This window comes from Rattus rattus, chromosome 8 (assembly GCF_011064425.1).
Source record: "Rattus rattus isolate New Zealand chromosome 8, Rrattus_CSIRO_v1, whole genome shotgun sequence".
Taxonomy (NCBI): domain Eukaryota; kingdom Metazoa; phylum Chordata; class Mammalia; order Rodentia; family Muridae; genus Rattus; species Rattus rattus.
Genome location: NC_046161.1, coordinates 50,661,825 through 50,676,485, shown reverse-complemented (window position 1 = coordinate 50,676,485; position 14,661 = coordinate 50,661,825). Strand labels below are relative to the sequence as shown.

The 14,661-nt window shown below is 52.2% G+C and overlaps 1 pseudogene; it reads right to left on the bottom strand.

The window, feature by feature from the left end:
- Positions 1-959: 959 nt before the first annotated feature.
- Positions 960-1,262, bottom strand: LOC116906598 (annotated as a pseudogene).
- Positions 1,263-14,661: the final 13,399 nt, after the last annotated feature.

The window sequence follows — 14,661 nt, the reverse complement described above, 5'->3', positions numbered from 1 at the left end:
TCCAGTCTGGCTACTTACTGTGTGGCTTTGAGTGAGTGACCCAGCCTCTGTGGACCTCTATTCACAGGGTGGACCCCACAGGGCCGGTTGAGTACTTGTTTGTAGAACAGAGACACATGGACAACACTCTAAGATCTCTGATTTGGTGGAATTGGTTGTGTCCCCAGCTCTGTTCCTTAGGCAAGAGATTCAGTGTCCTCAGTTTTCCCATTTGCAGAATGGGCACAATAACACCTCCTTTAGTGAAGTATTATAGTCCTTCAGTGGGAGTCCTCTATATCTTCCACTGAGTCATTTAATGAACTTTTTCTTGAGTACCCAGTGGGCTTTGCCTGGGTCCAGCTATCACAGACTGCATGGGGGACAGTCTTCAAGGGCTAAAGTTATGCTTTTGATATTTGTAAAATAAAAAAAAATGCCTCTAACCTGTGAGCACCACTTGCCCAAGTACAGTAAACCTTCCTGGAACCCTGGGGGCTGCTGTTCATAATGAGCTACACGTGCTCACTTCTCTAAACAAGCTTGGTTGCCCCACCTGCACTTGATCACACATAGGCCCGAGTTACTCGAGCAGGAAGTACATGAGGATGCGTGCTTGCCCCCATTGGATGAAGGTAGGAAGTACAAGGCCTTGAGAGTTTTACCTTTAGGAGCGCCTGACTAACCTAATTCAGCTCCAGTCTCTGGGAATCCTGGGTATGGACCTGACCAGTGTCCATCATCCTGGCCGACATTAAATAAAGCTTGCTTTAATTAGACAACCATGGATTCGGTCTTTCTCCTCTTACCTTTCAGGTTTAACAAGTCCCCACCTCTGTGAACAACCTAAAGTTCATAGGACTGATCGAGGAGAAATGCTTTTTTTTTTTTCCCACAACTAGCATTTTATTCAGATAGCAGTCTCATTCATTACACATGGTCCAAGATAAGAACTCACATCAGAAGTTAAAGATTGGTCTTCAAACATCATAGCCAACAATGCCTATGATCTCTCCGATATAAAACCACATCCACACCTCAGTGGCCACCAAACCGTTCAGCACAGCTTCCTTCACTGTAAGGTGTTTGACGCTACCAGCTTTGGCACTGTGAATTATTTTTTTCATGCTCTGAATAGCTGTAGGGATTTCACCAGGGGTTGGGGGAACCAGCTCAACCTTGGTGTAGTGCCAAAATGTGGCCAATGGAGGCTTGGAGTAAGTCACGGCAGTGGCCACCGTCAACGGTGCCTTCTCCGTGAAGTTTCAGAAGAACTTAGCCATGGTCTGAGGTGGAAGGTTGGAGAAATGCTTTGAACCTCAACGGAGAGGAGCAGATAGAGCTTGAGAAGTCAGGGAGCGCTCCGTGGTAGAGCCTGGTCCTTGGGATTCAAGAGGACTATGGGAAGCTGGGGAGGACGAGGGATGGCAGAGACCCTGCCTGTTAGGGAGCAGTGTGAGCAAAGATCTGGCTGCACGAGTAAGCCTGGGGCACTGTCTGAGTTGCCCAAGGCAGCAATGGTAGGGAGAAGGGGGTGGGGTGGGGAGACATAAGAACTGGGGATATCTCTTCACATAGGACAGGGAGCAGGCACATAGCCTGGACCCAGATCCAGCCTGAGGGGAGGGTCAAGGGTTCATGTAGTGTTAGTGAATAGACAGGCTTCAAGGCTTCGGGTAAGGGGTAGGGAGGTCTCATGCAAGGGCTGTGAGGAGAGTTATGTCAGCTTTTCAAATTGGCAACTTTTGCTAGTTGGGGTTAGCCTGAGGGGCAGCCATCATCCGGAGCAAAAGAACCCAAAGCTAGGCTATTTTGAGGGTTATGAGAGAGTGAGTTGGGGAGAGTCTATGGTAGGCTAGGGACCCCAGACTCTCACCTTTCTGAGCACCTCTGCATGACAGCCAGGCCCTGGGCAGACCTCTCCAGTTGGCCTGTTGGATTTACACAGCGGTCTGGACAGTGCTGGGCTCTTAGGCGTATTCTAAAGAGTTTGCAACTAGGCTCTGGGTGGCCAATGTCTTGCCTGCCCATCGCCATGCCTTTCCGTCTGAACTTGAATCACCAGCTTTTACACTGGTCCTTGGCGGTGACCCCTAGGCTTCCCTGGACAAGCTCAGTGCATCAGCACCCAAATAAAGCAGTCTTCCTTGACTTCACCTATCAGGGAAGTTAACGTTTGACCTGACATCACACCGAAAGCTGAGTTCCTGCTCTCTGGAGGGAGGGACTATGACAGTAACCTCCTCCCAGAAGTCTGATGGCCCCCTGCCTGGCTCTGTGGACCCAGGAGGTCTTTTTAGGCACAAGCCTATGGGTGAGAGTCACCCAGGGAGGCTGTAAAATCTCTGCCCCAAATTAAAACCTATGAGCTCCTCAAAACAATGAAAAATTTGCCTAATAAAAGAGGAGGCAATACTTAGGCACGGCCTAAATGAATGGAGTGACTTCCGGGATTAATCCAGGATATATGGGAGGGCACCCAGCCGGGAAAGGCACATGGTGGATATTGTAACAAATCGTTCGCTCCAGAGAGAAATAACTCCTAATGTGTACTGTAAGAGGGGGAGGGCACCTTGGCCCTGGGCAGCACCATCCTTCATCAGCTGGGCAGGCAGGGTCTCTGCTAGGGCAGCCTTACCTCCAGGCTGCACACCGTCAGTGACCGTCTCACCATCCTCCCTTGGGTGGACCAACTCTGAATCTGCCTTCTGCTGCCGCTCCCTGGGAAGCTTGATTCCTTCCTCATCCGGCCTCCTAATGTCCAGGCCTGTGTATTATTCCAAGGAAGGAGCCTCAGAGCCTCGCAGGGTCTCTTTGCCTCAGTTTAGTTATTTAAGTGCAGGCACTCTCTTCAAACACAGCTCTGTAGCCCACCAGTTTAGGTCCTTACATGTCTGTGTGCAGACGTGAATGGAAAGGGAGGTACCAGCCCTGCCCAGAAGCACAGATGAGCACAGGGAAGCTCAACTCACAGAGAAAGGTTTTCTATGTCCTGCTTTCTACACAAGCCCTGGAGGCTGTGGCCAAGGCTTTGAAGGACCTGGGGACCATTTTCACAGGCTCTCTTGTTTGCGGCTGACCTGTTCTTCCGTTCATTGCTTCACACACTAATTTGACACTGATGGACTAGCTACTCAGTGTGGTTGCTGTTCTGGGTTCTCCTGGCACCCCTGCCCTCACACAGTTTATGTTCCTGTTGGAAAAATCCAGCCAAATGACAAAGAATTCAGGTAACCTCAGTTTATGGTAAATTTGGAAAGAAAATTAAAAAGACTGTAAGTAAGAAGTGAGTAAGAGGCTCTGAGGGAGCCCAGATGCCTTTCTACATTGGGGACATTGAATAGAGGAGACAAGATGAGGGCCCGGAGGTGATGGTGGTGGTGGTGGAGGTGGTGGTGTTGGGTGTGGGGGATGGAAGTATCTTGAGACCTGGAAGAAGTCAGGGTGACGGGATTAGAATGAGCAGAGAGGGAGAGGTAGCTCAGAGGGACACCTGACGCTGCTGTGCATGGAGGATTGCGTGTGTGTATGTTGGGAGCAGAGTCCTAGGCAATGCTAAGCAGGAGAGAGGGAGATCAGATTTGTACCTCCCTCTGTGGGAGAGAATGTACCCAGGGTGGAGGGTGGGGGTGGGGAGCCGTAGTCTCAAAGTGTGGCCAGTATACACATCTCCAGGAGGGGTGGGGTGGATCATAGCCCGGGGTGGCCTGAGCGTTGGGAAGAGGCCAGTGCTTGGGTGGTTGGGTGGTGGGTAGCTGAGAGTCTGGGTTGGGTGAAGTCAGTTTTGTCAGGATTAGGGAATGAACCTGGTTAGAGGTGGTAACTGTTTACTGAGTTGGGAGCTCTGGGGCAGTGGAAACCCCCAAGAACCTTACGCTGGGTCTGCTCTGTTTGCAGCAAACGCAGAGGCCCAAGTGTAAGCATTGTCTATCGGGCCAGTGTTGGCGACTGACTTGCTGCCTCTGCTGGTCAGGTTCTGCCAACTTCTCATAAACTTAGACATATCTGGGAAGAGGGACCCTTAGTTGAGAAAACGCCTCTATAAGATTGGCCTCTAGGGATAGGGAAAAAAAGGTTGTGCTGTAAGCAAGACCGTAGAGCATTTCCTAACTGATTGGTGTGAGAGGGCCCAGCCCACATTGGCAGTGCCAGCACTGAACTGGTGGTCCTGGGTTCTATGAGAAAGCAGGCTGAGTAAGTCATGGGGGACAAGGCAGTAAGCAGCACCCCTCCATGGCTTCTACACCAACTCCTTTCTCAGGTTCCAGCCTTGAGTTCCTGCCCCGCCTTTTCTCAGGAATTGACTGTGACCTGAGAGAATCAGCTGAGACACAGCCTTTCCTCCTCAAGTTGCTTTTGGTCATGGTGTTCATCACAGCAACAGAGACCTTACCAAGACTCTGCTCTCTGCAGTCCTCACGGGAAGACTTCTCAGTGCGCCCACTTCTCCAAGGTCAGAGGTGTTGCCCTAACCTCTCGGCTCACCTCACGGCCAAACCAGCTTCCAGATACCCACGGCATCCTTCTAGACCCTTTATGCTGAGAAGAGAGACCAAGAACCCAGTGCTACTTGACAGGAAGATGGCAGGGAGACACAGGGAGCCTGTGCCACCTCCTGCTGGTGCTTCCCTCATATGTGTGTGTGTGTGTGTGTGTGTGTGTGTGTGTGTGTGTGTGTGTCTCGTGTTCCTGAGCATGCGCATGTGGCGAGCCCATTAACAAACAGAGAAATAAATTAACAAGTATTCAACCCACCAAATGTTCCTTCTGTTCTGTATAATAGAGCACGGGAACATAATTTTCCCCTGGAGCAAATCGCAACAGCTGAACCTGTTCCTCATTTTCCTCCAAAAACTGCTTAAAATTCTGGAACGCTTGTTGGTTTCGGGTTCTTTCCCTTGCTGGCTCCTGTCCCCGATCCCCGGGCTGCTTCCCTCTGCCTTGCCCATGCCAGGCCTCGAAGGAGCCAGGTTGTCATAGTGAGAGGCCTATACATACAGAGGGAGCCCAGCTGGGGTGGGGCAGCAGCTTGGGCTGGGCCACCGAGATGTCAAGGGGCTTTTGGTGCAGTGAGCCAGTTTGGTGACTGGATCGGCCAGGGCTGGCAGAATGGAGCAATGGCACCCAGTGGGATTGCAACAGGCTTGCTGTGTGGCACTGAGTCAGTCGTTTCCCTTCCTGTCAAAATAGGGCTGATCATGCCTGCTGTGCCTGCATGAACATGGCTGCTGGTGTGACGTTTGGGGCTGGTGAGAGTAGTCTCGCTCAGAGGATGCCCCGCCCCAGCCCTGCTTGGGAGTCTCCGGATTCAGGGACCCTTGCCCTCTTCTGAAATACTTCAGGGCACTTTGAATTTTCTTAAAACAAATGAACTCCACTTAGTTAAAGCCTTTTTTACAGAAAGTCTGCTCACTTATAGATCTTTCTGTCATGCTATTTCCTTATCTCCCAGTAGCCTCAGTTGGAGTGGAAGCTAGGTTGTGGGGAGTCTGCATATTGATTCCGGTGGCTTTGGCCAGGCTGTTACCTTGATAAAGGCCACAGGGGAAGTTCCACTCTACTCAGGATCTAGAACATTCCTGCTTCTTTTCACAGCCCCAAGGAATCTGCCTGTATTCAGGGAAGATGCAGAGCTCCCTCAGCCCAGGGACTTCTCTGTGCTGCTCAGCAGAGCAACTAACCCTGAAGACACTGCTGTAGTCAGGGCTGGCCTAAGGGCTTGCTGTAGGGGCAGGAGGGTCATTGGCCAGGGGTCTTGGCTCTTCCATCTACTTTACGTCATGTAAGCAACCCCAACAATACCACAGAGCTGGGAGTACAAACAATACATTTATTTTTCCACAGCAAGGCTGGAAACTGAGACCATGGTGCCTGCATGGTTTAGTTCTGGTGTTCTAGTGAAGGCTTCTCTCCCTTTTTCTGTGTGTGCCAGTGTCTGAGCATGTGAGCAGACAAAAGACAAGAGGGCATACGTGTGTGTGTGTGTGTGTGTGTGTGTGTGTGTGTGTGTGTGTGAAAGAGAGAGAGACAGAGAGACAGCGACAGAGAGAGAGACAGAGAGAGACAGAAAAAGACACATGCACAGAGAGCTACCCACAGAGAAAGAGATAGAAAGGAACACACACACACACACACACACACACACACACACACAGTGTGAGAGAGAGAGAGAGAGAGAGAGAGAGAGACAGAGAGACAGAGAGACAGAGACAGAGACAGACAGAGGCAAAGGCCTAGAAACACACACACACACACACACACACACACACACACACACACAGAGCGAGCGAGCAAGCCAGAAAGAGAGAGAGAGAGACAGAGACAGAGAGAGAGACAGAGAGACAGAGACAGACAGAGGCAAAGGCCTAGAAACACACACACACATACACACACACACACACACAGTCAGTCAGTCAGTCAGTCAGTTTCTCCCTGTAAGGACACTAATCTATTCAGTTGGGCTTCTATCCTCATGACCTCGTTCACCTTCCCTTTTTCCACACTTGGTTTCTGGGGTTAGAGCTTCAGTGTGTACATCTGGGTTAGAGAGACAATTCTGTTTGTAGCAGCACCTCTGTGTTGCTGTCCCATATAAAAGCTGCATACTCTAGACTTTGTTGCAAACTGTGGTGTTTAATTGCTCCCAGAGCCCATCCCAGCATAGGCCTTGGAAGGGACCTGGGAGAAATTAAACACCCCAGGGCTCCACAGTAACTGGGGCTTGAGCTGCTTCCTGGATGACCCATAGCTGGAGAACTTTCACTCTTACCTGGGTGGGTGATGGATAGTCCCAGCACCCCAACTTCTCTCTGCATCTAGGCTGTGTAGTGGTCCTTATAGGCGAATGAGTGTCATGACTTATACATCTGGTTGCCTCCCGCGAAGGGGCTCTCTCCAAGGCCCTTCAGAACTAGGCCTATTCAACCTTATAGCCTCCTTCCTTCCTACCCCGCCCCCTCTCCACCCGACCATACACACCCTTTCCTTCCCAGCTTTTGTACCTGCAGCGTCTTAGCTTCTTCTGCCTGGTATGGAGCTGCCTCTTTACCAGTGGGGAACTCCTCAACACAGTCACCCCTGGCACTCCCTGCGTGCTGAACTAAGTGCCCTGGAGGACCTTGTCCAGGGGCTGTCCCATCTATCTGTAGTTGTGGTCAAGAAGACAAGTGGGTGAGCACTGACCAAATGCCTGTGGCCCAGGGCTACCTCAGGGCTATATAGGTTTGAGCTCACCAAGGAGCTTCCATTCTGGTCAGGGAGGCAGACAGACATGATGAACAGTCAAATCTGTAGAGTAGTAGTGATAAGGAAAGAGAAGACAGGGACAGAGTCAGCAGGGTTGGGGAGAGAGCAAGTTATTCTTAGTACCTGAAAGACACAACGGATTCATAGAGAGAGCTTTGGAGGGAAGGAATCCCCCTTCCCTGTGAGCCTCCACTTCCGTGTGAGCCCCTCCTCCAGGGGAGCTCCTCCTCCATGGAAGCCCCACCTCCATGGGAGTCCCTCCTCTGTGGGAGTCCCTCCTCCGTGGGAGCCTCCTCGTCCATAGGAGCTCCTCCTCCGTGTGAGCCCCACCTCTGTGGGAGCATGCTTGGCCTGTAAGAAGGTCCCTGGCATCCAGAGGCTTCAGGACTTATCAGAATGACAAGAATGACATGCTATGAATGGACGTCAAATTTCCCTCTGGCTTCTGTGTTGAGAGGAGGAGAGAGAGGGAGGTAAGGGAGGAGAGCACAGCAGGTGACCCAAGAGGGTGCATAATGATTCAGGAGAGAGAAAGAGTACCTGGCCCAGGCAAAGCTGTGGGGTGGAAAGGACTAGATTTTGGATGGAGTGAAGCTCATTGTGGGTGAGGCAAGAACAGATGAAAGGGTTGACTCCGGGGCTTGAACCTGGCAGCTGGGATGATGGGGTCTCCTGGGGAGTCAGTCGCTGAGGCCAAGTAGATGGAGATACTCAGCTGTGACCCTGTGGAGTTTGGTGTCCTGTGTGTCTAGAGAGGTGACTGGATGTCTAGATAATGACTCCCAAGCACACCAGACCCTCACCCCTGATGCCTGTGAGTTACTTAGGATGGAAAACAACTTTGCACACGTGGTTAAGCTGAGCCTTGAGCCTGGGTGGGCCAGGAGGAGACTGGGGGGGGGGTCTGACTACAGGAAAGGAGCAGGTGGCACAACTCAGGGGGCAAGACATGTCACCTGGAGTCAAGGTATGACAGAGCCACCAGAAGTCCAGAGCAGGAGAATGGATGTGTCCAGAAGCCTGAGAAGGAAACCTATCTTCCTTGCGCCTTGCTTGTGGCCCAAGCAGTTGTCCATATTGCTTGTCTGCAGGATAGCGAGAGAGTTATTTGTATTGCTTTTGAGCCACAAAGTTGTTGGCAAACAGTTAAAGAACATTGGTATGGAAACATGGGCCTGGAGAGGGAATGGGGTGCTTAGCGTCCTACGATTGGTGCCCTGTGGTGTGCGTAGTTAAAACATCTACAACGATGGGATCGGCCCCCTGTCCCAGGCATCACTGAGATGCTACCACCCGCCCCCAGGTGGTGGATGAAGTCTTGCGCAGTTGATCCTTGTCTCAGATGTGGCAGGGTCTGGGATGGGGCGAGCCCTTGTGTGTGCCTTCCTGGTCACAGATCCCTCTCAGCAATGGCAAGGGTCATCTACAGGACCAGCTCTAGGAAAGAGATGAGGAAGCAGAGCTGTCAGAACTGAGTGCTGGGCTGACCTGCCTGGGGTTTGAATACTGGTTCTGCCATATGCTAGCTGGGTGGTCCTGGCTGTAGAATGGGTACAGGGGCAATGCTGATCTTATGGAGACACTGTGAGGTTTGCATTCACGGACATATGAAATAGTCACTACATATTAGCTCCCCCAATCCCTGCCTCCAGGCCTGGGCTGTGAACAGGGCAATTGAGGCTCGATGTTCTGTGCAGACTACCAGGTTCTCTTGCAGCTATTGGGAGAATGTGCTGTCTGACATGAAAAGGCCTGTCATGTTTGGGGACCCCAACACTGGGGCTCTGCCGGGGTTAGTTCCCTTCTTTACTACTGTGAATCCTTAGACAGATGACTCACCCCTACAAGCTACCCCTTCTATGAGCAGATTGCCATGAAGCTTGTAAGGCAGGAAGGAACATGAGCGGCAGGTGGGCTGAGGCCCCCCATGCCCAGCCTCCCCCATACCCCCATCCTGGGTGTGGCAGAGAAGATATTTGGACAATTAGGCGAGGCTGTGACTCGTTGTTGCAGTGACCTCTGGAACAGCAGTGTTTTCACGGCCCGTTAGAAGCTGCTGGGAAGCCATGTGGCGATATTTACAGCCCAAATCTCTGTCTCCATAAAGGGAGGCAAAGAGGGGAAGGCCTGGGAGGGGGAGGAAGGGGCCGGACTTTTTGAAAATGTCATAAACGGAGCCTGTCTCCCTGGAAACAGCAGTGGCAGTGGCAGCCACAGGCTGACAGATGTGTATGCTGTAATATGGGCCCACGGAGGCGGTGTTGAGGACATTCAGAGGGATGGATGGGCTGTAACTCGACATGCCAGGGTTGGGGGAGGCTCAGAGGCAGCCAACTCCACTAATGAGGGGATGCGGGGGAAGCTTATAGAAGGACAAAGGCCTGGAAACAGGCGTCTGAGGGGACAGTGAGATACCTGCTGCCATGGGAGGCTAGGGGATACCCTCCAGTCTTGTCCCACGGCTTGGGGCCAACCTCAGAGACGGGCCAGATAGCAAACCTTTTCTCAGGTACAGGGGCTACATTACAAGGAGGACTGAGTGGGGAGGCTCATGCATGCCTGGTACATAGGCTCTGTACAGGGCTGGGTGTGATGAGTCCACACTATGGAGGTCACTGGGGCCAGAGATTAACACATCTGAATTTAAGAGCGGATCTTTGGCCACCAGCCAGTTGCTGCCCACCCTGGCCTTCCCTAGGTCCACAGAGATACTGGCAGAAGGGAGAGGCAGGAGGGACCAGGATTTGCCATCTGGAGAATAGCAGGCTCAGGGATTGTACTTGCTGTCTAGAAATCTCCCCACATCTTAGCCCTGCATTGTGTGTCTGCTGCCCTTGGAGAGTCAGGTCTAGGGGAGTCATCTCAGAGCCACATATGGGCATCCTGGAACTACGCAGACCAGCTTGAAGTCCAGTCCAGGAGAGTAGAGGGAAAGTTTCTAGCGGAGAGAGGGTAGGTCAAGGGCCTGCTCGTGAAACCATGGCGTGAGCACTGGGCCTATGGCTCTCTTCTCCTTGAATCATTTATTGCACCTGAGCTCCCCAAGAGCAGAGTGCTAGACCCAGCTTACCCTCCCTTGCTGTGTGAGTTCAGTGACGTCCTTGACATCTCTGGTGGAAAATAATCACAGCACTGAGTTCTGTGAGGGCAAGGAGCTGCTGTGGAAGGACCTTTGGATATTGACACTGGCTGCTGACAGCTCTGAGGTGGTGCTTTCTTCTGAAGATGGATGGACCCAGCTCAGGGTTCTCCACATCCAAGAGCACCTATGCATGCCTTCCCTGAGAAGACCCAGGGCTTATGTGAGATTGGAAAACTTCTATCTTCCTCACTCTGCTGAGTGGACTTGTGAGCTCGCTTCTGCTATTAATACTACAAGTGTGATGGATATGACTAACCCTGTGGGCTACCTGAGGTTCGTGTACTCTGCTCAGACTCAGGCACGAGGAGTGTGTGTGTGTGTGTGTGTGTGTGTGTGTGTGTGTGTGTGTCTGTCTGTCTGTCTGTCTGTCTGTCTGTCCTGATCCAGCTTGCATGGGATGGAGCCTGAAGGATAGTGTACCCATATCCTCTAGCCTCAGGGACCAAAGGAATTGCGTTGGCGGGATATGCTTTCATTTTGAGGTGGAATCTAAGCAGAAGGTGTGTATTGGCTAACAGGTCTAGGTTATGAGGGCAAGGGGCTAGAGGGTTGAAGCAGGGCATCTGGCAGCTAGGTGAGGCTTGTGTCTGCCCAGTGGGAACTGCTACCTGAGGGAACAACCCTCTCCCACTCACTTGCAGGCCGGGAGACTTTCCTGGGAACAGAAGCACCCCACAACCACCCTCTTGCTTCTCCCTAGACAGTTCCATCATGGTGGGCCTTTGGTCCCCCAGAATCCCTCCTTAGGAGCCATACAGCAGAGCCAATGGCCCTCATGACCTCTGCTCCCTTCTGAGAATTCTTGACTCAGGTCCTCTCTGGAGGGGAGTTTAGTGGGGTACTGAGAAGGTGTTTGTGAGGGCTTGCAGGAGGCGTCTTCTTAGCAGTCAAGGGAGGCAGAGACCTGGTGTAGGCAGAATATTCCTTGGTAAGGTTTCTGGGCTGAATGTGCGGGGAAGCAGCTTGGCTCAGGACAAGGTTGCCATGGGTTGGCTGGGCCTTGCACTTGAAGTCCTCACTTCCTCAGGTGTGGCACCCATAAGGGTCTGTACCTCTCACCTCTCTGTGCAATGGGCACAATCCTTGTTTGGGATGCCAAAAGGTGCCACTGGAGAGCTGCATGTAGCTTCCTGTGTGTTCAGGACCAAGGTTGGGGTGGGCATAAGGAGTGGATGGGATCCAAGGTGGGCAGGACAAAACTCAGTTTGGCCTGCTTCTATTCACATCTCACTTACTAGGCTGCCACCTGCCTCTTTATCTGGCTGTAAATTGTAGCGCTGCTCTATTAAGGTTAAGAAAGCCCATTTGGAGCACAGTAGATGCTCATTAAACACCACTCTCATTGTCTGACTGTTGCATTTGCAGGTCTTCGTGGCTCTAAGCAGTCCCTTCGCCCCCATCCTGCTGCTCTGTGCTGTCACTTCTATGTCAAAGCCTCCCATTTGTCAGTCTTTGGCCCTTGTGGTCTGGCCTGCCTTTGCTCAGATTTGGAGAGTGAGGTCAGAAGGCATAGGGTTGTCACCAGGACCTGGGCTCTGAGCCGTGTTGGGACAGCCCTTGTCCTTGTCTCTCCACAACTGCCTTCTCTTCCTTCATCAACCCGGGTACCCACAGGGGCACCCTCTTATCCCTGACCAGGTGTCACTTGAGAGCAAAAGCTTGCAATACTGGTGACTCTGAGTAGATCAGACAGTGGGGTATGGGAGGGAAGGGGGAGACCAAAGCCCACCCCCACCACAGCCCCTAGTTCCCAGAGAGGAAGCAGGTTCCTGCTAATTAGCGCCTTAACGAACCGTGCTCCTGTGAGCACTCCTGAGCCTGCTCCCAGACAGATAATTACAATGAGGTTTTGGCTGCTGGGGGGCAGCTGGAGGGGGAGGACTTCTCTAGGTTTTTCACTGTCCATGGGGATTTTCAGGCCTACCCACTCTTGCCTCATTTGGAGAAGGAAAAAAATGTGTTAATGGGCCTCTTCTGCAGCTGAGAAGGACAGGTTATAAGAGAGCTAACCAACTTCAGTTTAATGAGAAGCAATTTCCCCTTGATTTTAAATACAGCCCCCACCAGATGGATTTGGGATAGCGGAAGTGGAGGACTAGGTATGAGACTGTTAGGACAGGGAGGGGCTCAGGGAGGCTGGGTTTCCACTTCAGTCCTGGGCTTCAGCTCACATGGCCTTCTGTCTCCACTCAAGGTATTCTGGGTAGGACTGAGGTAGCCTCACATAGAGATGAGTAAACTGAGGTTTCAGGATTTACCTGAGTCACTGGAGGTGTGAAGGTTGGTGAATGATAACCTTGGTCTGTAACACTGACCCCTTCTCTCACGGCACCACTGGATCCAGGGGAAGAAAAATGTCCTCTTCCAGGGACAGGACAAAGGAGCTCACATTTCCAGCCACCCCTGACCAAGAGGAGATGAAGGAACAATCTGAGGGGTGCTTGCTATGGGCGTGTGCTTGCATAGCACAAGTGGGCTTTCCATCTCTCCTGTAGTGTTTAAATTGGTGGGCATATGTCCTTCTGTGAAGTCTGCCAGACTTAGGAACCTGGTTGGGAAGAAGGCATTCATCCTAGCAAATCTAGAGGGGTCAGGCTGCCTCTGAGACTGCTTGGACCAGAAAAGATCATTAGCAGATGTATGTGGAGTTAGATATCCTGGGTTGCTACATCTGTGAGACAGGCCAGAGAACTCTGCCCTCACGGAACACTGGGTGCTCCTGTCTGTGGAGCATAAGAAGGGGCAGCGGCCACCAAAACTGGATACCTTTCTGTGGTCTGAGAACTCATGGTAAAGAGCCTAGGTCTGAGATTTCATGGAATTCAAACCCTTGGATTTCTAGATGGAAAGTATCAAGTATAGCCCTCACTTCCCCTACCTGGGACTGAGGATTGAGGACAGAGACTGTGGGTTCAGCACCCAGCATCCGCAGTCAGCAAAGTCTGATCCCAGTTCTCATCACCTATATGTTTCTGTGGCCTAAACAGTGTCACTCCTTCCACTGTGACCTGTCTGAGCTCTGGACCTCACAGAGTCCTGCCCCATCCCCCCAGCCCATGTCCCCATGTTTAGAGATAGTATTGTTTTGTCCTTGTGGGGAGTGGTCGCATGGGCAAAGCCTTTCCCAGAGCCTGCTTCTCTGGGTTGATCTTCTCTGTGAGCAAACCTCAGTTCCAGCTGAGAACACTGAATTCTGTTTTTAGGGGGTTAGACCCTGAATGACACTTCCTTCCATAGGACCCCATCTTATGCAGCCTTGGCGAGAGGCACACTCCTTCCCTGAGCCTCACAACTTACTATCGTGTGACTGTAGGGAAGTCACTAAGCCTCTTTGAACTCCAGTTTGTGCCCAGGGGGTCAGAGTGGCCGCGTGTAGCAGAGTGGAAGTTGGCAGTGGTATCAGATGGGCAGTGCCCACTGATGACTGCCCTTGCAGGCCTCCCTTCCCAGGGACATCTCTGCTGGAGGTGCAGGGTCGGGGCAAGGCTGTGCACCCAGCTGTGCAGTGCTGCCAGGCGCTAGCCACTGCCAGTGCTGGGGTGGGAGGCTTCTGTGTTTGGCTCTTCTTCCTGTCTCCATGCAAATCCCTGGCCTCCATCCTTCTTTTCAGTTGGCTTTGGTCTTGGTGACTCCAACCTGGCCTATGGAATTGCTGAAGGAGCCACGCTTCAGTCTCTTGTCTCACCAGAGTACAATTTCCTTACCTTGGGGTGACCTTGCCTATTCATTTGGCCACCAGATCTCCCCGGGGGAGTGGGAGGGAGCTTGAGGAGAAGCAGAAGTATGGAAGGCTGAAGAGAGGAGGGACCTCGGTGGAGCTAGACAAAGACTAGCATGCGCAGGTCAAGGGAAAGCCCTAAGGCAAGAAACTCAGGAAGCACAAGGGCCTGGGGTTGGGACTGGACCACGTTGGGCTGCTTTCTTCCTTAGGTCCTTTTGAATTTCAGAGATGTTTGAGAGATAAGCTTCCATGCTGTCGCTGGAGTCCTTTGTTGGCCTGTGGCAGATGGAACTTTCCACTCTGCTAGGGGTAGCCTCTTCCAGGGAGGAGGCTGCTGAGAGACCTTCAGCCTCAGTTTAGCTCTGCGGCTTTGAGTCTGACCTAGCTGTGCCTACAGCTTGGGTTTGGGTTAGTTAGGCCAGAGACTTGGGGACAGCCTGTGTACCGGGGCCATAAATTGTCCCTGAGAGCATTGGGAGTCACAGAGGGCTGTTGAGCAGGGAAGCTCTGAATAGCAACAGTGACGGGGTGGCTGCGGCAGGTCCAGAGAAATCCTGGAAGAGGGGTTAGCTCC